The 22,527-nt window shown below is 39.3% G+C and overlaps 1 long non-coding RNA gene across 4 annotated transcripts; it reads left to right on the top strand.

The window, feature by feature from the left end:
* LOC109833633 lies at positions 193 to 10,166 on the top strand. 4 transcript variants are annotated; one of them, XR_002245289.1, is made up of 4 exons: positions 193 to 759; positions 1,550 to 2,162; positions 2,808 to 3,041; positions 9,744 to 10,166. It is a non-coding gene; the product is annotated as an uncharacterized LOC109833633 (long non-coding RNA). The 4 variants fall into 4 exon arrangements; XR_002245290.1 differs by lacking the exon at positions 9,744 to 10,166 and adding an exon at positions 5,179 to 5,493 and having other exon boundaries at positions 2,811 to 3,041; XR_002245287.1 differs by lacking the exon at positions 9,744 to 10,166 and adding an exon at positions 5,179 to 5,493.

The following is a 22,527-nucleotide window of genomic DNA, read 5'->3' as shown; positions in this document are numbered from 1 at the left end:
CTGTAGCACTTCTAAAAATTCAAATCATCTTATATTAAAAAAAGCGAGATTACTATAGTAAAAAAAATGCAAACTAGTTACTAAAAAGAGAAGAACAAAAAAACATCTAATGAACAATAACTTTCAAAAATAATTTAAAAATAGTTTTAATAACCACCATCTAACCCTCACTCTCATAGCAGTTATCGTTCCCCTTAAACCGGAGAAGAACTGCCCAAAACTAATTAGTATCTTCTCTCTGCCCAACTCTCTCCATCTCCTTCTATTTTTCTCCATCTCCTTTCCCAATTCCCCCTAAATAACTTCCTACCAAACCTCCGTTGTCATCTCACTCCTCAGTCGAGTTCTCCTCGATCGAGTTCTTAAAATCCTCGACATTCTCGCTCGAAAGGACGATCCCTTTGATCCTCACAAACTGAAGTAGTAAGGGCTCCATCTTCGATCCCTTCCTCGACTTCCCAGTCTTCCCCCCTTCACTCAACGGCAACGGCAGCGGCATCAGCACCGCCTTCATTCCTTCCACCAACGAGGTCTCGGCGTTCGCTAGGGCCCACGTCGACTGGAAGGAGACTGCAAATCATAGCCTTCTCTTCTTCTTTCGAACCGCAAAAAGAAAAAGGAGGAAAACGAAGGTGAAAATATCCAGATCTCTGCCCTCTCTCTCTGTAAAGATCCCACCTTTTTCTCCCATCTCCGATCGTCGCCGCCTCCGTCTCCGACCGTCGCGACTCTGGAATCAGCGCTGATTTAAAGTCTCTGGTAAGTGTTTTGCTGCTTGATTTCATGAATTCCCTGTAATGATTTTGGATCTGCAGAATTAGCTAGGTTTTTTTATTGTTGCATTAGCTGATTAACTGTTCTATAGTCTTTTCCCTTTTTATTTGAATGTATTTGTTCTGCAATTATGAATTAGAGATCCTGACTTGGTTTGCTGATCGCGTACAAAATCGAAATTGGAAACCAAATATATCTCAAATATAAAGAAGGGTGAAGGAGAAAGCTTTGAAATTTATAATTTTTATGTTGTACCAACCACGTGTATCAAATACTAAGATGTAATGACTAAAAAATTTTGAAGACTCGGGTGATAGATAAATCGGTGTTAAAGACAAGGATTATATTTCTAAGTGCTATATGTTATTTAGAATTGAATCAAGTTGTTGATACTAATCTTAAAGTAAAAGATACTCCTATAGCTATGTAATCTTATATGCGGACAAAAAAACATATGCAGACTAGCTCTCTTTGAAAATTGTTCATCATCTAAATTACAAGAGTAGAGCAATATGGAGCTAAATAAAAATAAAAAGATAACAAAGGTCGTGACTCCACATGACACCATCTAACCCCAATCTATGGAGCTAAATAAAAATAAAAAGATAACAAAGGTCGTGACTCCACATGACACCATCTAACCCCAATCCTTGAAAAACCCTTCTCCTTAACTTCTAATATTCTTTCCAATTTGGACAATAATACTTCTAATCACTATTGGAAACTATTTCATAGATGATTACCATGTCTGACCCTTTTGTCATCTTTTTAGCAGTTTCGTTGCATATGGAGTTAAATCCTGGAGATCTGTAAGATAACTCGGAAACTGTAGTAAAAGAAATGGCACCTACAAGCAAGGCAGTCAAGAAGGCAACGGCGGATACAGCTGCAAGGTTGTTCAATGTAGTGACGTCTGTTGGAATCATCATGGTCAATAAAGCCTTAATGGCTTCATATGGCTTCAGTTTCAGTAAACTTCAAGTTCTTAGTGGCTACATATGGTCAAAAAAGCCTTAATTTTACAGAGACGGATTTGATGAGTTCTCATTGGGACAGTGACGATGAGTATGAAATATTCTTTCAGAGAATGAACCCACCAAGATTTGCATCTTTTGGTTTTTTTGGTATATTCTTTTATTCATTTACTTTCAATCTTCTAATTTATTGTATTTGTTCCATGTTAGGGTTGTAATTGATAATGAATCATGTGCTAATGCAACAGTTGTTAGAGTAAGTTTTTTTTACATAGGTTGATAGTGCAAATAAATATGGAATTCTTTGAGGTTTTACAGGTTCTCACTGATCTCAACCTTATCATTACAAAAGCTTATATAATCTCTGATGGAGGATGGTTCATGGATGATAATATTCTTTTAGAGGTTGTACAGGTTCTCACTGATCTCAACCCTATCATTACAAAAGCTTAATTTGAGTCAAACTGTTCAGTTTATGAAGATGTTCACATTGATAAAGTTGATTTATAATGCTTAATTTTTGAGTTATAGACGAGAGGTTGAGGGATACTTCTATTATTAATGCAAATCTATCATGTTATTTATCAATTTTCCTTCCTAATATTTAGGCATTTTTGGTATTTTTCATATCAATTTAGGTTATTAAGTTTTCATCATCTATTTGATCTATCAAATTATTCCGAACTCTTGGGATTAAAATTTCATTGTGTATGTTATAAGAGAGATTAACAATTTTTGAGAATTTCTACTTTTAAAGAATATTATATGTATTATATATTATTAATATTAGAATCTTTTAGTATGTATTCCATCTATTTTCCATCATTTAATTTGAGTTTTATTGTTAACCTGCTCTTAAATCGTACATATACAAGGCAAAATCACACTGCATCATTTAATTTGAGTTTTATTGTTAACCTGCTCTTAAATCGTACATATACAAGGCAAAATCACACTGTGTACACTCATTTAACCATGATTCATTGAGTTTTTGGTTAAAGAAGATTATGTCACTAATTAATATATATTTTTGATTGTGGGTGACAACTCCTTCGATAGAAGATTGAAAGCACTAGAAATTTGGATGGTGTTAAGTCAAATACTCTCTTGGTGACAAGCAATGAGAATGTAAAGATACGAGATCCAATGTTAGTCAAGTTTTCAAGGTAATCTTTACCTTACGTTCTGTGAATAGCATTGGATATTCATGAATACGACACAGAAAATGACACTGTTGCAAATTGAGTTGGCAAGATGAAGAAAGTGCTAAACAAGAACCAAACTTCGTGGAAGGTAATGAAGGTTTCACAATGAATCATACTTTTCCAGACATTTTCGTATTTATATAGTTCATGCTTCTTTTTTGTTTATTTATTAACAAACATGAATGTCATTATCTGCATTACATCTACTCTTTTATTTCTAAAGAAGAATACTTTATTTTGGTAACATGTTCAGTATTTGCAGGAAATCTTTTAGAAACTGAGTAATCACATTATCCATAAATATGAATGCTTATATATTTTAATGATACTTTTTTGGTCAATGAAGCACTTTATTTCATTCAACAATATATGTAAGTTTTGTCATCAAGATACTCATGAAAAGAGATAACAACACAAAAAGACTAACACTAGGGGCATCCCCCTAAACTTCCACCTTGATTTTTACTTAATTACTGAATTTCTCTTTGCCTTGCTTTTTTGAACTTGAATATATGAATTGTCAGCCTGAGAAGAGCTCATCTCCAGGGTATGACTCCTCAACATGCACGACATGCACATCCCTATTCTTTTAGCTGAAATAATGCATCCCCCAGTAGTCAGATTCTCTTATTGCTCAGTATTGCTCAGTCTGCTGGGCATGCACACATGCACATGCCCATATTCAAAGGCAGAACACCTACTTGCATCCAGACTATGTATCTCCAAATTCTTCCACCTTGATTTTTACAGCGAGAGCATACAGTCTTTGTTATCAGCTAACAAAACAAAAAAATGAGATGAGGAAAAATTACGCACAAAAATAATCTGTAAAGATGTCGTGCTTAGCACGGGATGAATACTAGTTATATCGTGAGAGGAAGAAACTTTCCTCTTTTTTAAGTTCGTATCGTATGCCTATTGCATAGTAGTAATTGGTGATTTAGGCTATGACGGGTCGGATTTTGTGTGTATTATATCTTACCCGACCTACGTATCCTTTTTATTTTGGCTAAGGGATGCCGTGTTCGGCTGATAGGAATTATCAGAGCCAAAAGAAGGAAATCAAAGAATAGGAAACCTATTTCCTAGAAAAATTGTTTTGAGATTGTTTGGTTGGCTAAAAAAAAGAAGGAAATCAAAGAATAGGAGATGAGATGAGATGAGTTGTCCATATATTATTGGATGATGTGTGTGATTTTTTAAGAAAACTTGTTTTGAGGTTGTTTGATTGGCTAAAAAATAAAGAAATTAATTATAAGAAACATATTTCTTATAATATGTTATTTTATTGTGTTTGGTTCATTCTTAAAAATAAGAAAATAGATGAGATGAGATGAGTTGTCATTATATTATTGGATGATGTGACTCATACTTAAGGAAATCAATTTTCTTTTTTTTTTTGAGAAATGGATGGAAAAGAAATTTTAATGAGATGAGATGAGTTGTCACCATATTATTGGATGATGTGGGTGATTTTTAAAGATGAGATGAGATGAGTTAGATGATGTGACCCATTTCTTATGTTTGGTTTATTTTTAAAAGTAAGAAGGGAGATGAGATGAGATGAGATGAGTTGGAGGATAAAAATAATATTTTATTGGATGTTGGGGATGAGTTTTAAAGATGAAAATGGATGAAAATAATATTTTATTGATTTCCATGTACCTATTTCCTATTCTTAGGTTTAGGAAACCAACCAAACAGCCCCTGATAGGAATTATCAGAGCTAAAAGAAGGAAATCAATCTTATTACTTTTTAAATTTTAAACTATGAAATAGCGGAAATACTATTTCTTTATTTAGAATGAAAGTAAAATTTTTGTTCTATTCTTATTCATGAGTAAAAGTGTAATTTCATGAGTGAAAGTAAAATTTTTGAGTGTCAAAGAAAAAGGAAAAAGGATTCGTTTCACATTTTACCATTAGGGTTTTTCAAAATTAGTCCCTTAAAGATGACCTATTTTGATATTAGTCCCTCAAATATTTATATTTTGACCCCTCAAATTGTATTAAGTTGTTGATGTAAGTCCCCCTGTTAACTTTTACGTTAATAACACACCAAACTATAGTTAGGTTTACTCTAGCCACATGATATTTTACCAAAATAGCTTGTAGTTTTATTCAACCCAACCAAATATAGCTCTCTCTTGTTAGGTCTCGTGTTTTGATGATGATTTACAAACCTCATTACTGGTACTAATTGCTTGTCAAGTGATCTTACGCAGGATATGTTTATCAAGCAATATGTAGTGTCATGTAAAGGATGATGGATGGATTTGCATATTAACGATGATATTCATGGGGGTGGAGGCAACTTGATGAAGAAGCCTTAAATGCCCAAAGATCGACTCAAGCAAATATCTACTTAAGAAAAGCTTTCAAGTATATATTCAAAAAGAGCTTCATCAACAACAAAACTTAGCAAATATTAACATTCAAGCATTGTATACATGTGTAAGCGATACTTGTATTTTTACTTCTCTCTAGATCATATTGTAGGAAAGAAATAAAGTTGATAACTCTTGAAGCATAAGGGGATTACACACACACACTTCAAAATTCATTTTTGTCAAAATCTTCAAAAAATCATATTTTTTAGTCTTTCAGTCAACCGAGCGTAATCATCGGTCGACCGACTGTATTTCATTTGATAGCATCTGCAAACTGGTTCTGTGCGGTCGACCGACCATAACTATCAGTCGACCAAAATTGTCGACTAGTTGACCGATAGTGATAATCAATCGCACTGTATTTTTTCAGTCGTTCTGGTAAGTAGACTGGTTAGTTGCTCAATCGACTGATCCCGGATTTTCTGGTAACAGCTAGTTTTATCTGTATCCGGTTTTTAATGGATTTCAGATAAGATTTCTGGGCAGAATTGATCTGATTTGTAGCCCATATGATATGTTTTGGTTGATAGGCTACAAATAGTCCTCAAAGACCCATTGATTCTAAGAAAGTTTTTACAGAATAATCTAATCTCTCATAAATTATTTGGCACAATCGTCATTTTTCTAAACCGTGATGAGGATATTGGATGAGAAGATCTTTAAATCGGTCAAAATACTTCCAAAAAAGTTCTCCCGGGACAATTTTAAAATTCATGATGTTGTTTCTTAGCTTCACCATTTTATGGATAGGAAAAAATTTCTTAAGAAAAATGGTGATAAATTCCTCCCAAGTAGTGATGGAATTTACGGGTAAGCTATACAATAATTTTTTGCTTTGTCTTTGAGAGCAAATGGAATAAATCTGAGTTTGATCGCATCTTCTGTTAATTCTCTCATTTTAATCATAATACACACTTCCTCAAATTCCAAGATAAAAATATATACATCTTCTGTTTTATTTCCAAGGAAATTGGGAAGCATATTTATGTAATGCGGTCTAAGCTCAAAATTTATTCCATTTGTTTCGGAGAGCCTAATACAAGAGGGGATTACATTCCTAATGGGATAGAACATATCTTGAAGAACGGGTGGATTAGGATACTCCATTTCTATGATTGGTTCAAAGTGAATTAATCGATGTGTGTTATCCCTAATCCACGGTTGCATACACCAAAACTATTTCTTTTTATACTTTTTTTTATAAAAGTTAGTTTTTTTAATGAAGAGAGAATGGAAAAAGAGGAAAAACCCAACTAAAACAAATCAAAATCAATCACTTTGCAATCACTCTAACTCTAGGGTTAAGCCTAACTCAACTAGACTAGCTCCTAACCAAAAAACTCTGTCACGCCCCGCTTCCCAAAATACCGGGGAATCGGAACGTGAACAAGCCCGCGACGTATTAGATTGAGAAGAAATATATATACTATCATTTTTTCTTTTCTTTTCTTCTCAATCCAATACGCTAAGCGTCAAATATATAAATCTCAGTCACAGGTCCCCGATCACAATAGTAAGAACATAAAGACAACCCAGAATAAGAAATGAATATATCATCAACAGATCATCCCAGACATAAAATATGGGTTCAACATACCCTTACTACAACAACAGTTCAACTAGAAAATAAGAAATACATAATCCATAATAAAAGAAAATACTAACAAAATAACCAAATCTGTCACCAACTAAAGAGAAATACTGTAAAGTGTTCTACCAACTGCTACAGAAAGAAAAACAAGTCTAGGCTTCAATTTGTTCTTCTACTCCATCGGAAGGACATTCCGGCTGGGCATACACTGGCTCGGCCGCATCATCGAACTGAACCTGTTCGTCTCCTAAGTCTGACGCACACCAGAGAAAACATGTGTACGTCAGCGTGTATGGCACACGGTAAGATCTCACATGAACCAATAAAACGATCTAACGACCCATGCTATGACAATAATAATATTAACAAGATATACAATGATACATGCAACTGAAAATCTAATGGTAACATACAGCTATGGGAATACAGTAACTAAGTCGAATACTAACCAACCTAAAACTCAGTGGTCCACATCTCACACAGAGTCAACGCTCTTGTCATCGGATAAATGGTTGTTCACAAATCCCCTACGTGCATCCAATCCCGCTACACATGCGGCCAGAGGACTACACGTAAACCGTTTTCTGCCTGGTTCGAACTCTAGCACAACTCGGGTGACGAACCGATTTCACTGACTAAAGTGATGTACACACTTTACTTTAGCCCTACAAACCAACTCCGGTGGCGACACCAACCACGGGAGCGAGCCTGGAAGATACATCAACAGTCTTATCCGATCACATGAACATTAACTTCCCCATCCCAACTCTTCTCGTTTTTCTAAGTTAACCATAATCCTCATTGGAAACTCGGGTTCACCGCCTAAACCAGTCAACACACTCACACATGTCACTAAGTCTGTTCATGACGCACGAGGCCACTAAGTCATGAACTACTAAGATTCTCAACGCATCAAGAAATCATGATTATAGTATAGCATGTTCAACATGATTATGCAGGTTCATGTAGCAGAAAAGAGAACTATAATAAACATGAAGGCATAAACAAAATACTACAGCGTGAATACATACATAAGAAACCTCATCACTACTGGAATTTCCAAACTCCTCATGCAAATATCCGTACTTACGTATTTTCTAGAATAATCATACGGTAGAAAGAAAACTAGAAACCGATGTCGTTTTGCACGTGAAATATCGTGCACTACGACGTTCAGTCATACTATCATAAATAATAATATTCTTTTTCCAAAATTATTCTTTAAAACTATTTCTCGTCATAACTAATTTAAAATAATTATATTAATTCTTTTCTGCATGAAAAGTAATATTTTCCTATTTTATAAATTTTTCTTAATTAATTCATTTTCGTTAAAAATTCGTAAATTCTAATTTTAATACATAACTTGTCATTTCATATCCACAATCTCTTAAAATACAATTAGCAACATTGTTAATCTAATTTTTATCGTGCACTCGAAATCACTATTCCACGTAAATATTCAAAATTTCATATTAACCACAATAAATAATTCAACTACCTATAATAATCATACTAATCATAATATTAATCATAAAATAATTTATTCACATCTAATCATCAAATTAATTCACGATATTAACCATTAGTTAAGAAACAAGGTAAACGCGAGATCTTGCCTTCGACGAGTCGACTGCGAGTGTGGCTAGCGGCGTCGACACGGTGACGACAGCCGAAAAGCGTGGATCTTGGACAGCGGCACGGTTGCGCAGCGTGGTTGTGCTCGTCGGTGAATCTGGCTAAGACGACGGCGGGGGAGGACTGTCGAGGGACTGCAGCGACGGAGAGGGGCGAGGGGATATATAAATTTACAGACTCTGCTTTAATCTTAAGTCATCGATTTTAAAAAAAATTATAACAATATGTAAAATAACAAAAAGATACAACTCTCAGGTTCAAATACAAGTTAAAAAGGGAAAAATTACACTGGGAGTCGTCGGAGCCTCCTTATTCTTCGGAACAGTGACGCTGAATCCATCAAAACTCGTCATCACCGTCTTCAAGATAATATTTTTCTTCGCCTCATGAACGAACGCTGGGAAAGTTCCATCGTCGATGTTGATGCCGTTGAAAAATTTTAGAGGGAACTAGAATTTTTTCACTCAGAACCCATTTCAAATCATCATAGTGACATCATGAGAGAGAGAGAGAGAGAGAGAGAGAGAGAGAGAGAGAATGAGTTGCGTGAGAGGAAGAGATGAGAGGTACAGTGAGAGATGAAGTGAGTGATGGAGAGAGAGAATGCTGAGGGATTATTTTAATGAGAGAGAGAAGTGGGGTGTACGTGAGTGTGATGGGCTTGAGAGTGAGGGGAAAGTGGGGATGTGGGGGAAAACGTGGGGTATGGAGAGAGGTAATTGAAAAAAAAATTAAATATTATTATTATTATTAAAAACAAAAATAAATAGGGAAAATTATGTCCAGGCCCCAAAAGTGAGAACTTCATGTGACAAGCCCCCTCGTATTTCGGCCCATGTGTATTAGCTCCAAAAAGTGAAGACTAATGTTTTAAGCCCCCTCCACGTCAGCGTTGTACCAAAGCAGATTGTATTTTTTCAAAAAAGGCGATACTGCCCTTCTTCTTCTTCCCCAAACGAGGCGCCATCCCTTAACAGTAGACACTCCTCTTTAATGCGATAAGATGGAAGAAATGGAGGGAAATTTCCCCCCTTTTTTCCCATCATGAGCAATAACTATTTAGTTATCCATTACTTCTCCTCAGACCAAAATTCTCTCCTTTACTCGCGCCATTAATCTTACCTTCTCTTCAAAATGGCTGAGAATGACATCATTTGCATTGTCTCTTCAGGTACAAAGCAGTATTTTTGAAGATTAACTCCTCAACCACCATCCTGGATCTCAAATTTGATGTGGCAGAAAGGTTAGATATTCCATATGAGTCATTAATTCTGTCATACGAAGATGAAACAGCTGGAAGCTTGAAATTTCCTATTGAGAACGAGGGGGACATGATGTCTATGGTGGAGCATTGCCACAATCTTGGACTGAAAGAGGTTCACATGAAAGCTTTTAAAGAAGCTGATGATTTGCAGAATATACACTGCAATGAGCGAGTCCAACCTTGCAAAGAGCAAGTCCCACAAGACATGTAGGTTAACTGCAAAGTAAACAAACGCTAGTGCTAATCGTCTTCTTTTTGTCTATGTTGAATGTTAAACTGGATTTCAGATGCATTTCAACAATATGTTAGTTGTAATCGTTGACCTGTTAGTTCTAATCAACGTGTTGTTGCTGAACGGGTTTTTGTTAGTTCTAATGGCTATTTTGTTAGTTCTAATCGCTATTTTGTTAGTTCTAATGGCTATTTTGTTAGTTCTAATCGTTATTTTGTTAGTTCTACACGATTGCATGCATCTTAGTTCTACATGATTGCATGCATGTTAGTTCTATTAATACATATAGGGGTTTCTGTTAGTTCTAGTAGCTATTTTGTTACTTCTACACGATTGTATGTTAGTTCTATCACCAGTTCCATATGGGGTAGAGCTACTCTAAAGCGTGTTAGACCTATCAACACTTTTATTTGTGTAGTTTATGATTAACTATTTTCCTGTTGTTAATATTTGTAGCGCTTCCAGAAGTCTAAACTCGAAAAGTATAGACTGTGGCCCGCCGGAGTTGTCGTCCACAACTGTTGCAGATAAGAATCCCAATGACATTCCTTCAAGAGATAATGTTATGATGATTGATGACATGATTAGCAGATCTGAGAGGATTCCTGCTTGGTGGCACACTGCGTTAACTGGGGAGGGGCAACGTTTTGAAAGTGCGAAGGAGTTAAGATTGGCCTTGCTATACTACTCCATGGCCAAAAAATTCGAATATGAGTTTGTGAAGAATGAACCAAAGCGTATTCGAGTTTTTTGCCGGTTTAAGGTAGCCAAAAATTGCCCATGGATGTTATTTGCCTCTCCGCCGAAAAATGATAATAGACTTGAAATAAAAAGGTTCGTGGACATTCACAACTGTGGACAACATGCCAATAATGCAGGTCAATCTAGAGCCTCTCGTCATTTCATTGCTACCCAATTACAACCCACGTTGAAGGTACGTCCGGATATACGACCTATTGACGTTCAGAAGGAGTTTCTAAGTTCATATGGGATTAGGGTTGAATATAGTAAGATTTGGTGGGGTAAAGAAAGAGCTCAAGAGCGATTATATGGTGATGCTTATGAGTCCTACGATCAATTGAGATGGTAAATCAGAAGATCATATATACACAAGTTGCTGTTGTTTTCATTTATATGACGCTATAAGTCTCATAACTTTATAATGTTGAAACTAACGCTTAATCTTCAATTATCTAGGTATGTAGACGAGGTTAAGAAGACAAATCCGGGAAGCTACATTCATGTTGAACAAGACGAGGGTAGGTTTACAAGGATATTCATCTGCTATGCGGCCTGCATAAATGGTTTTTTACAAGGTTGCAGACCACTTATATTTTTGGATGGAACCTTTCTGAAAGATCGATTCAAAGGTATACTATTAAGCGCCGTAGCATATGATGGCAATCAGGGGATATTTCCATTGGCCTATTGTATCTGTGATCAAGAAAATAATGTTAACTGGAAGTGGTTCCTACAAGGTTAGTTCCAACATTATACATGATGGTGCCAACAAAATAGAACTAACACACCACAATCAAATGCAGCTATTAAAAATGAACAAATAGAACTATCACGCTGCACATTAGTTCTAAAACTGAGGTGGACAGAACTACCACGCCAGACACTAGGACTAACACTATCAATATTAGAACTAACACAACAGAAAATAGAACTAACACTATCAATAACAGAACTAACACAACAGACAATAGAACTAACAAGAGAAATAATAGAACTAACACAACAGACAATAGAACTAACAAGAGAAATAATAGAACTAACACAACAGACAATAGAACTAACAAGAGAAATAATAGAACTAACACAACAGACAATAGAACCTAAAAAGAAAAAAAATAGAACAAACACAACAGACAATAGAACTAACAAGACAGACAATAGAACTAACACTATCAATAACAGAACTAACACAACAGACAATAGAACTAACAAGAGAAATAATATAACTAACACAATGAACAATAGAACTAACGGGCAAAATATTAGAACTGACACGACACCTGACAGAACTAACACTTCAGAAATCTTGTTCTAATATCGCTATTATAATTCTATCTCCTTCGTAGTTAACTTTAAGGGCTGTTAACCAATACTCTTTGTAGGTTTGTGGTCCATTCTCTATGAAAGGGCAGATCCATACCACCCTCCACATAAGCTAGTGATAATTTCAGATGCGGATAAAGGGATCAGAGAAGCAGTTAGAGAATTTTTTTTCCCGATTCTATACACTCTCGCTGTGTGCTGCATCTGGTCGAGAACTTCAGAACAAAGTTGAAGGATTTGGGATTCAAGTCAAAGGATTCTCAGATCTTGGGTAATCTACTGCAATCTGCATGTTACAAATATACTAGAGCAGAATGGAATGATTATATGGACGACATCAGACTAATTGACGAGCGTGCATACAATATTGTGATGAACTATGCTCCAGAAAACTGGGCCAATGCGTTTTTTCCTGGAGTTAGGCAAGTAATATTTCATTTGATTACCTTACATATAACTAATAGAAGTAGATAGAAATAACAATGTCTATGTTTAGATATGGTCACGTTACATCAAATGTTGCAGAGTCATTCAACAAATGGATTCATGAGGCAAGGCTTCTACGGATACTCCAACTGATAGAGCATATTCGTAAACAGATCATGGTGCGCATGAATGAGCGACGAGTCATGGCTGAAAGTTGGAATCAAGTTCTTTGCCCCAAAGCTGAAATTGCCCTCAAGGAGAACATGGACAATGGACGCCCGTTGGAGGTTCGTCAGTCCCACACAGGCTTATTTGAAGTACAATCTCATAGATCTTGTCAAATGGATCTAGACAATAAAACATGCACGTGCCGTGGGTGGGATGTAACCCGTGTCCCTTGCAAACATGCATGCGCAAGCATTATGTTTATGAAAAGGGATGTCTACCAATTCTGTGACTGGTTTATGACGGTTGACGCCTTTAAAAGGAGCTACGAGCCTATCATCTACCCTATACCTGACTACGAGAAACGCAGCGTGCCAAGGGATGAGATACAGATCCTACCTCCAATTACAACGAAAAGGAAAGGGAGAAATAAGACCAGGCGAATCAACAACAGAACTGTTTACACCCGGCCAGTTAAATGTTCTCGGTGTCATCTGGAAGGGCATAATCGTAAAACCTGTAATGAAACCATCGCTGACTAAGTGTGATTGAAATGAAACTAGCGATGACTAAGTGTGTTTTGAAATAAAACTATCGCGGACTATCGTAAAACATGTAATGAAAATAGATCTGACTATTGTCCGATTTGCTAGCACACTTCTAAAAATAGATCTAACATGGTACCTATTAGAATTAACAAAACAGACAATAGAACTAACAAGAGCGTTAATAGAACTAACAATAGAACTAACAAAACTAACACACTGAGCATTAGAACTAACACAATAGAACTAACAAAACAGACATTGTACCTAATAGAACTAACAAAATAGTCAATAGAACTAACAAAACAGACAATAGACCTAACAAAACAGACAATAGAACTAACAAAACAGACATTGTACCTAATAGAACTAACATGCTACACATTAGAACTAGCATGCCACTGTACAGAACTAACACACTGAGCATTAGAACTAACACGAAAACACATAGAACTAACACACTGAGCGTTAATGGAACTAACTCTCATTACAACTAACAAGAGCGTTAATAGAACTAACAAAATAACTAACACAACTAACACACTGAGCATTAGAACTAACAGAACAGACAATAGACAATAGAACTAATAAAATAGTCAATAGAACTAACAAAACAGACAATAGACCTAACAAAACAGTCTATTAGAACTAACAAAAAAGACAATAGAAATAGCCCAAACAAAACAGTCTATTAGAACTAACAAAACAGACAATAGAACTAACAAAGCAGACAATAGACCTAACAAAACAGTCAATTAGAACTATCAAAACAGACAATAGAACTAACAAAACAGACAATAGACCTAACAAAACAGTCTATTAGAACTAACACAACAGACAATAGAACTAACAAAGCAGACAATAGACCTAACAAAATAGTCAATTAGAACTATCAAAACAGACAATAGAACTAACAAAGCAGACAATAGACCTAACAAAATAGTCTATTAGAACTATCAAAACAGACAATAGAACTAACAAAACAGACAATAGACCTAACAAAACAGTCTATTAGAACTAACACAACAGACAATAGAACTAACAAAACAGACAATAGACCTAACAAAACAGTCATGGTACCTAATAGAACTAACATGCTACACATTAGAACTACCCCGCACAACTAACTCAGTATATAGAACTAACACACAAAAACAGCAGTAAATATAGATATAACTGGTCAGTACTAACACGCCAGCTAACATAAGTAAGTACAAAGAAAATCAGTACTAACCCGAAGAAGGGGTAAAATTAAAACTGTATTTGTTCAGATGAAAAATATAAATAAAACTGGGCCAATGCGTTAAGCGTTAAACTCGATTGGTGTCGGATCTTCATTTGTTGCTACCTTCGTTGGATCGAAAGCGATGTGAGGATGGAGAGCTTGGAGCCGTGGAACCACTATCCGCCCCGGCTGGGTCTAATGGGCGATTATCATTGGGTGTTGGGAGAGCTCTGGGATAATTGGAACCCCCGACTCCTTGGTTACGGAGAAACAGCTGCCACTGGTCTCTTTCGACCATCATGTTTCTCCCGTCCCAAACAACCTCAATTAACTCGGGCGTGGATTCCTGAAGCAATTCCAACTTCTCCCCGCTCTGGACCCGCGTCACGGCGTAGCCTTCCTTTATGTTTCCGTCGCCGGGGGAGATGTAACGGAACCTAAGCCTCTTAGGGATTTCAGATAAATTCCTAACCTTCAGAAGAACTCTGCAGTCTGCGAAGTTAGAATGTGTTATGACGTCCCTGGAGCACATGACACATTCACCGACTCCCATGAGCAGCGAGCGAAGAAATTCAAAATTCCACAGGTGGTATGGGACATTGAATAGCCGAATCCATACTGGAAAAGTTTGCGGCAACGTTACTAGCCTCAGATCCTCCTCCCAATGGCGGAATCTACCCTTAAATGTGCCCATATCTATCAGTCCGAGTTGAACAGCTTGGGCAAGTATGGGGTCGCTTGGAAACTGCACCATGAAACTGTTTCCGGCTGCCTGCTTGATTTGGTGGGGCCACGTTCTAAAATTGAATCGATAGGCTAGCATCTCCCGGAGCTCCTGCACGGATGGACGGCCACTTTCAAGGTAGAAAATAGCGTAAGCCGACAGATGCCGGATGGTGCTAGAGGTGTTGGACGGGATAGTTATCAGCCTCGGAGGGGCACAGGCGGTAAGCTTATGATGACAATCGCGGGAGCTATGCCCCCGCCCATGACAGTGAACACAGAAAAATTCCTTAGCCATTTGCAAGAAGAATTTACGCCGGAAATAGTTCTCCGCTTCGAAAATGGCTTAAGTTCTTGATGGTGGTGACGTGAGTATCGATGCAATGTCTTAATTAAATGTCCGCCTTACCTCACTTGGGAACGCGCGAATGTATGATGTGATCAATTGGTACGATGGGGGGAACGCGCGAATGTATGATGTGATCAATTGGTACGATGGGACGTGACAGGAGAAAAAAGCTGAACAGTTGGAGTAACAATTAGCAGTGATGGAAAGTCATCTCTTCAAACAAACACTAAAATAATACCAATGAGATAGAACTAACGAGCCCTCGCTAGAACTATCACCCATTTAGAACTAGCACTCCTTTACGACTATAGCTCATTTAGAACTAACAAGAAAAGAAGTTGTTCTAACTTGGCAACGTGGTGTACCAAGTTGAAGTTGGGACCGAGAACGCGTTTTTATACAAATATACACTCCATTCTGTATTTATATAGACATGTCATTCATCACTGTACACCGTTTCGTCTTTACATCTTCGTTCATAGCCAGCTATTAATAATTGCGCGGCGAGTCTTGCTCGCATAGCATCAGGTACTTCGCCAGGCGGATTAACAAGAGTTGTTGGGCGGCCATCAATTATTGCTTTTATATATAGGTAGACGAACACACCACAGTCAAATCTGCAGAACAGAAGGCAGAACAGAAGACTAAATCAGACATTCTCGCAATAATACAATGTAGCTATAGAACTAATGCAAATAGAAACATGATAGGTAATAGAACTAACCGCCCAATTTGCCGCTCGCATGCGACGGCTTCATATTTGAATACTCTGCGCACATTTTGCGCAACAAAATCCACGCGCTGCATATCAAAGAATTTTATAATTTTGTTAACCGGCTCCAACCACGATTCGTGCCCGGCCGAACTATAGTGCTTGACAACATCATCCCTCAGGTCAACTTCAACCAGATGCCAATGGTCGTCCCTGACCAAAGGGATCAATAGATGCATAATGCGGAGGGCGGTATACTTTTCAATGTATGTCAAAAATAGTTCGTAAAAGCTGGGTTCGATGCCGTATAATGAATGCTGTAAGCACGGAGATAGAAATAACATTAAACAGACTAGAACTAACATGATAAGGTATAGAACTAACATGTTATACCGTAGAACTAACATATTACTGAATAGAACTAACATGATAGGGAATAGAACTAACATGGTACTGAATAGAACTAACATGATAAGGTATAGAACTAACTAACATGTACTTACAAGAAAGAACACCGATACGAGACCATATCCTTTGCCAAACGCATCCACGCTAATCGTGTCCAGCACTGACTCAACCATCTGTAATATTAGAAATACATTAAAGATCTAATTAAGCCATACATTTTCAACTTTGCCTTGAAGTATAATCTAACCTTGTCGTCAAGCCGGCCACCTCGGAGCAAAGTCAACAAATCTGCTCTGCTGATGCTGCTATTCGACGTTTCAATAACCTTATATCTCCTGAAACCCAGAACTAACTGCAATTAGAACTAATACTTAACAAATAAGAATAAAAATAGTCAACTGAATCATATAAACTAACTAGCATGGTCAATTTAGGTCTAACATGTACTTACAAGAAAGAACACTGATACGAGACCATATCCTTTGCCAAACGCATCCACACTAATCGTGTCCAGCACTGACTCAACCATCTGTAATATTAAAAATACATTAAAGATGTAATTAAGCCATACATTTTCAACTTTGCCTTAAAGTATAATCTAACCTTGTCGTCAAGCCGACCACCTCGGAGCAAAGTCAACAAATATGCTCTGTTGATGCTGCTATTCGACGTTTCAATAACCTTATATCTGTAGGCATCGAAAATTGCCTATAGGTCTCCATGAACATCTCAGTGTTAAGGAACGACGATGAACGTCACTATCCGGTTCACAGGAGTTCGATTGATGTCGGTGAACGCTTTAAGTGAATCGACGAACTACGTGGACTAACAGAATTTCGGAATAACGAAGGTACGGGCTAATCGGGAGCCCCGCGATGTTTACAAAAGGAACAATACCCTTCGTGTCTCATTCATTCTACAGATGATCCAACCATTGGAGCTGATAGAACTCCTTGTCGGATTTCCAACGCACTTCGAACCACTCAAATCCGAGTTCGGACGAAGAAGTTACGGCGGAAACGAACAAACATACGAAAAAAGCGGCGTCTCAACACTTCGAGGTGTCTCGGCCAAGCGAGACACCCCAAGGTGTCTCGGCCAAGGCCGAGACACCCTAGGGTGTCTCAGCTCAGGTGGAGACACTCTGGGGTGTCTCCAACACAGATTTGGGCCCTTATGCAATTTTAACCGCCCGTTATCTCCTTGTGCCTATAAATAGAAGCCCCGGAGCCTCATTTTTTCAGATCTGGAATTTTGGAGAATTGGCCAAGCCCTGCCGAACTGAAGAGTGATCGAGTTCTTCAACACAAGAGATCGAAAGTCATCAGATCTACATCACCCGCATCCAATCCTTAGTATTATCCCGTTGTGGTAATTCTAAGAAGAGCAATTATCTCGCTTTTGTCGAGATAAGCACTTCTGTTTCTAGATCTCCTCGCGGATCGACGAAGCTCTGGACCTGATCTGATTGCCAGGTAGTCCACGGATATCGACATCACCGTCACAGGCTAAAGACCCACGCAAGCAAGAGACGACGAATGGATCTTGTGTTTATTTTTAAGAAAGTTGTAATCTTTTATTCTTTTGTTGTTTGAATTCATTTGTAACGCTTAAAGTTTAATGAAATCAATGACTAAGGTAACTTTCAACGAAAACAAACTGGCGACCACAGTGGGAGCCAACAGCCTCGCTACCAAGGCTGTCGTGACGCAACCGGCATTCAAGATCCGGGTGAATGAAGAGATCGAATATGAATTCGATCAACAGAAGTTCAAAGAGTACCTCTCTTCCTCCTCCAGATCCGCCTCTCCAAGCAAGCGCAGGAAGGCATCCTCTTCCAAAAATGTTCGCGGGACCTCCGGCTCGAAGATCCGAGATCCCCTCGCCGTAACTGCACTTACTCCCCGCGACGCTCCTACGACATCTAACGTGGTCGAAGCTGTAGATCCAGATCTCCCCTCCGCCGTGAAGGTGACCGCTGAAGGTGCTCCAACTTTGTCGAAGAGGGCGCGCCAAAGACGTCGTCAACGCCTCGCACGACAATTGGCCAAGGCCGCAGAGTCGATGGACGGGATCCGGTACAATGAGGATCTAAAGTCCAGACAGCGCCAAGAACAACAACGGCGAATCGTCAACTTCTCCTCTAAGACGGAGACAAACGAATGGGTTCGCGTCAAGAAGACTCGCTCCACTCTCGAAGAGCGAATCAAGAAACGCCGCGCATTACTCGCGCATGCCCGAGTCCTTCTGCAGAAAGCGGAAGAGATGCAGAAAGAAGAGACGGTCAAGAAGCCGCCTAGACACAAGCAGGTGTGGGTGCCAAAGGCAAGACCAACACCTAAGATGAAAATGAACGGAGTTACTGTCCAGCCTTCTTCAAATCCAGATCTCGTTTCCCCTGTTCCTGTACCTCCGACGGAGCCAGGTAAGAGCGTGCGTCCCACAAGATCCAGAGTTCCTTTGAAAGCTCGCCTCGGTCCTTTACCGGAAAATCGAGGTAAAATGCCCGTGAAAGAGCGATTGGGGCTATTGAAGGGTCCCCAAAAAATAGTCCAGACTGGGGATCGTACCAATCCCCCCAAGAAAGATAACAGAGGGAAAGCCATTGCTACCGACCGCATTGGATTGCGGGTCGAAGTTCAGGAGCCTGTTAGGTTTTCACGCTCGCAGAAGCGTAAACTTGAACGTGCGACTCTTGAGAACGCTAATAAAGCGTCATATCCCCAGAGGGAAGCACATTCGTCTGACAATGATAGTATTATACCTGGGAAGTCATGCCAGCACTCTATGGGTTGCTTCAGTTATCAAACTAACGAGTTGTACTATAGAGCCGGGAGTGCGGGTAAGTCTCGAAAGAGAGACGCTCAAGACACGGAGTCTCACTGTCCGTGTGCCAACATAATCAAGGCGGTATTGTCAGAATGCTGCGGTTCTAAAGCCTCAAGGAGAGTTTCGGTGTTCGAGAGAATTTCCACCAGAACGTCCGAGACCAAGCCAAGGTGTTTCCGTAGGAAGAAGCCTGTCCGCCAAGAGGACGAATTCCTAGAAGTGTCTGCTAATATGACCGGCAGAGGGAAATCGACACGACACTCTAGCTCAGATCAACTTGCCGAAGCATCCCAACGCATGACTCGATTGCGGTCAGGGATCAATAGGCGAAAGAATTACCAAAGGATGCAAAAGGGACTTCCTTTGGAAGAGGAGGCAATATCCCTCCTGTCAACAACAATAACGGAGGCGGTCCCTCGGATGATAATGCGAAGGAGGACCACGTTACCTCTCCCCGAAGCCACTCGAAGACAGATACGAGTGAAGACAAGAAAATGAGGGACTTGGAGAGCAAAATCAATGCGTTGATGAATGCTCAAGAAGTGAAGAGGTCCGGCATACCATGTCCATACCCAAGAGAGTGGGAATTAATTCCATATCCGGCAAAGTTCAATTTAATCAACTTCACGCCGTTTGATGGAAAGGGTTCCCCTACCTAACACTTAATATATTTTAAGTCTCACTTAGGAATAATTTCCGGGAATGAACCCTTAATGGTGCGGTCATTCGTTGGCACTCTTCTCGGAGCGGCCTTCGATTGGTATCGTCGCCTCAAGCCGGGGAGTATCAGCAGTTGGGACGACATGGAGGATATGTTTCTAACAAACTTCTTCGACGACGACACCGAGATTTCAATTGGCACGCTATTTGACGAGAAGCAGAAAAATGGTAAAACAGTTGAAAACTTCGTGAAGAGATTCCGAAACAAAGTAATGAATTGCAGGGATCCGGTCAGTGAAGACTTTATCCTCGAGACTTGTCACAATAATCTTTCATTGGACATCCTCGAAGCTATGGGAATGGCACCACCGAAGACCTGGAAGGACTTAAAAGTGTGAGGAGAACGAGCCGAGCGGTTCCTTAAGAGGAAGAAAGCAGAAAGAGGTCAAACGGCGAATAATGCTCCACAACAAAACTTTGTCCCTAAGGGTAAAGAAAAAGCGCAGGCGAATGCGGTGGACGCGAACCAAACGTTCGAAGTACAAGCACAACCGCAACAGCAGCAACAAAAGGCGCCTCAACAATCAAGGTGGCAACAGCAGACCCAGAAGCCAAAAGCTTCGGAGCCGAAGTTCCCAAAAGTCTATTCGTTCAAAGAGGATGAAGTCCCCGGTATTTTCAAATACCTCATAGAGAACAACAAAATCAAACTGCCTCCGGTCCAGGATCAAGAAGATGCTAAAAGAATTAGCGATCCAAAATACTGCGCATTTCATAGAGCGGTGCACCATCCTACCAAGGCGTGCTATGCCCTTAAAGATAAGATCCAAGCTCTAATCGACGTCGGGGTCATTACTATGAAGCAACCTAAGGAGAAGAAGGTGGGTGCAAATGCAGTGTCGATTAGCTTCGGTTCTGTTCCCTTGAACTGGTTCCAGCATGAGCCAGTAATAAATGCAGTAGTGAAGACCGTGAACGATGATCCTCACAAACAGCGCCAGAAAGGACTTGTACCGCACACAGCCCCGAATGGTGAGATTCTTTGGGTTCATCCAGATTTGATTGGAGATGAACAATGGACTGGAGCCTCTTCCAAGAAAATGTCAAAAGGAAAAAGTAAGTCTTGTTATGGAGCTTTTGCTATTCCAGGAGAAGACGACGAGGAAATTCCAGCCTTCCCGCTTTCTGAAGATGAACAGGAGGCCTTTGTAACCCGGAGCGGGAATGAATATCACTACAAATATCCGAATGCTTCTGAGCAACTGGCTAAGCAGGGGGCAACCAAAACCGTTCCCTCTAAGACGTTAGCAGAACTGGGAATTGTCGCAACTCCCCCAACACCTGTAGCTACGGAGAAAGTCCCGCAAAAGGAGAAAGGGAAAGAACCTCTACGCCAAGAAGTCCAAAACCCGAGGCAATCTCGATTCAATCATCCGATTGGAAGAGACAAACCAGGAAGTGCAAGCTCTTCGCCCCATTTTGACATCATGGCGCAGTTAGCTAATATACCAGCTAGGATAACTCTATACGAATTATTGCGTCTTTCAAAGGACACAAGGAAAGCATTGCAGGAAGCCTTGAGCGACTCTGAAGCTTTCTTGACTCGAATCAAGCCGTCGTCTGAAGAACTGGAGCCGTCAGTTCAACACTGTAATCTCGCGGCACACCATTTTTCCTGCATCTCTTTCACCAAAGAAGACATGCAGACGAAGAACTCAAAGCACGATCGGCCTCTGTACTTCACCGGCCACATTGGCTCCAGCGTTGTCAACCGGATCCAAGTCGATCCGGGTTCTGCTGTCAGTATCATGTCATTCCGATTGATGCATAATCTCGGAATACCAGCAAGTAAACTAGCATCCACGGGTACTACGATCTACGGATTCAACACCAGTGGGTCCAGACCCTTGGGAAAGATTCGAATAAAGTGTCAGATTGGAGACTTAAAGTCAGAAGTTACCTGCTATATGATTGACGTGGAAACATCCTATAATTTACTGTTGGGTCGACCTTGGATCCACGACAATCTTATAGTCCCGTCAACTCTTCACCAATGCCTCAAATATGTGGACACAAATAATGAAGTCAAGACGGTGGTCGAGGATAAGCAACCGTTTAAAGGGTTGGAGAACTATTTCACTGACTCCCTTCTATACGGTGCTGAATCCGATACTGAACCATCGGCCCAAGGAACGGACAGCGAGGATGAAGCTGATACCGAAGCTGGGTTTGATTATGATGGTGATTTTGTACTTAATGACATTGTACCCATTGTAATCAATCTTGACGATGATGAATCATCGGAAAGTAGTTGTAATTGGCAACTTGCCGAAGAATTATCAATAAATGATGA

This window comes from Asparagus officinalis, chromosome 3, assembly GCF_001876935.1.
Source record: "Asparagus officinalis chromosome 3, Aspof.V1, whole genome shotgun sequence".
Classification (NCBI taxonomy): Eukaryota; Viridiplantae; Streptophyta; class Magnoliopsida; order Asparagales; family Asparagaceae; genus Asparagus; species Asparagus officinalis.
The sequence above is the reverse complement of the archived record's forward strand: the minus strand, read 5'-3'. Positions and strand labels throughout refer to the sequence as shown.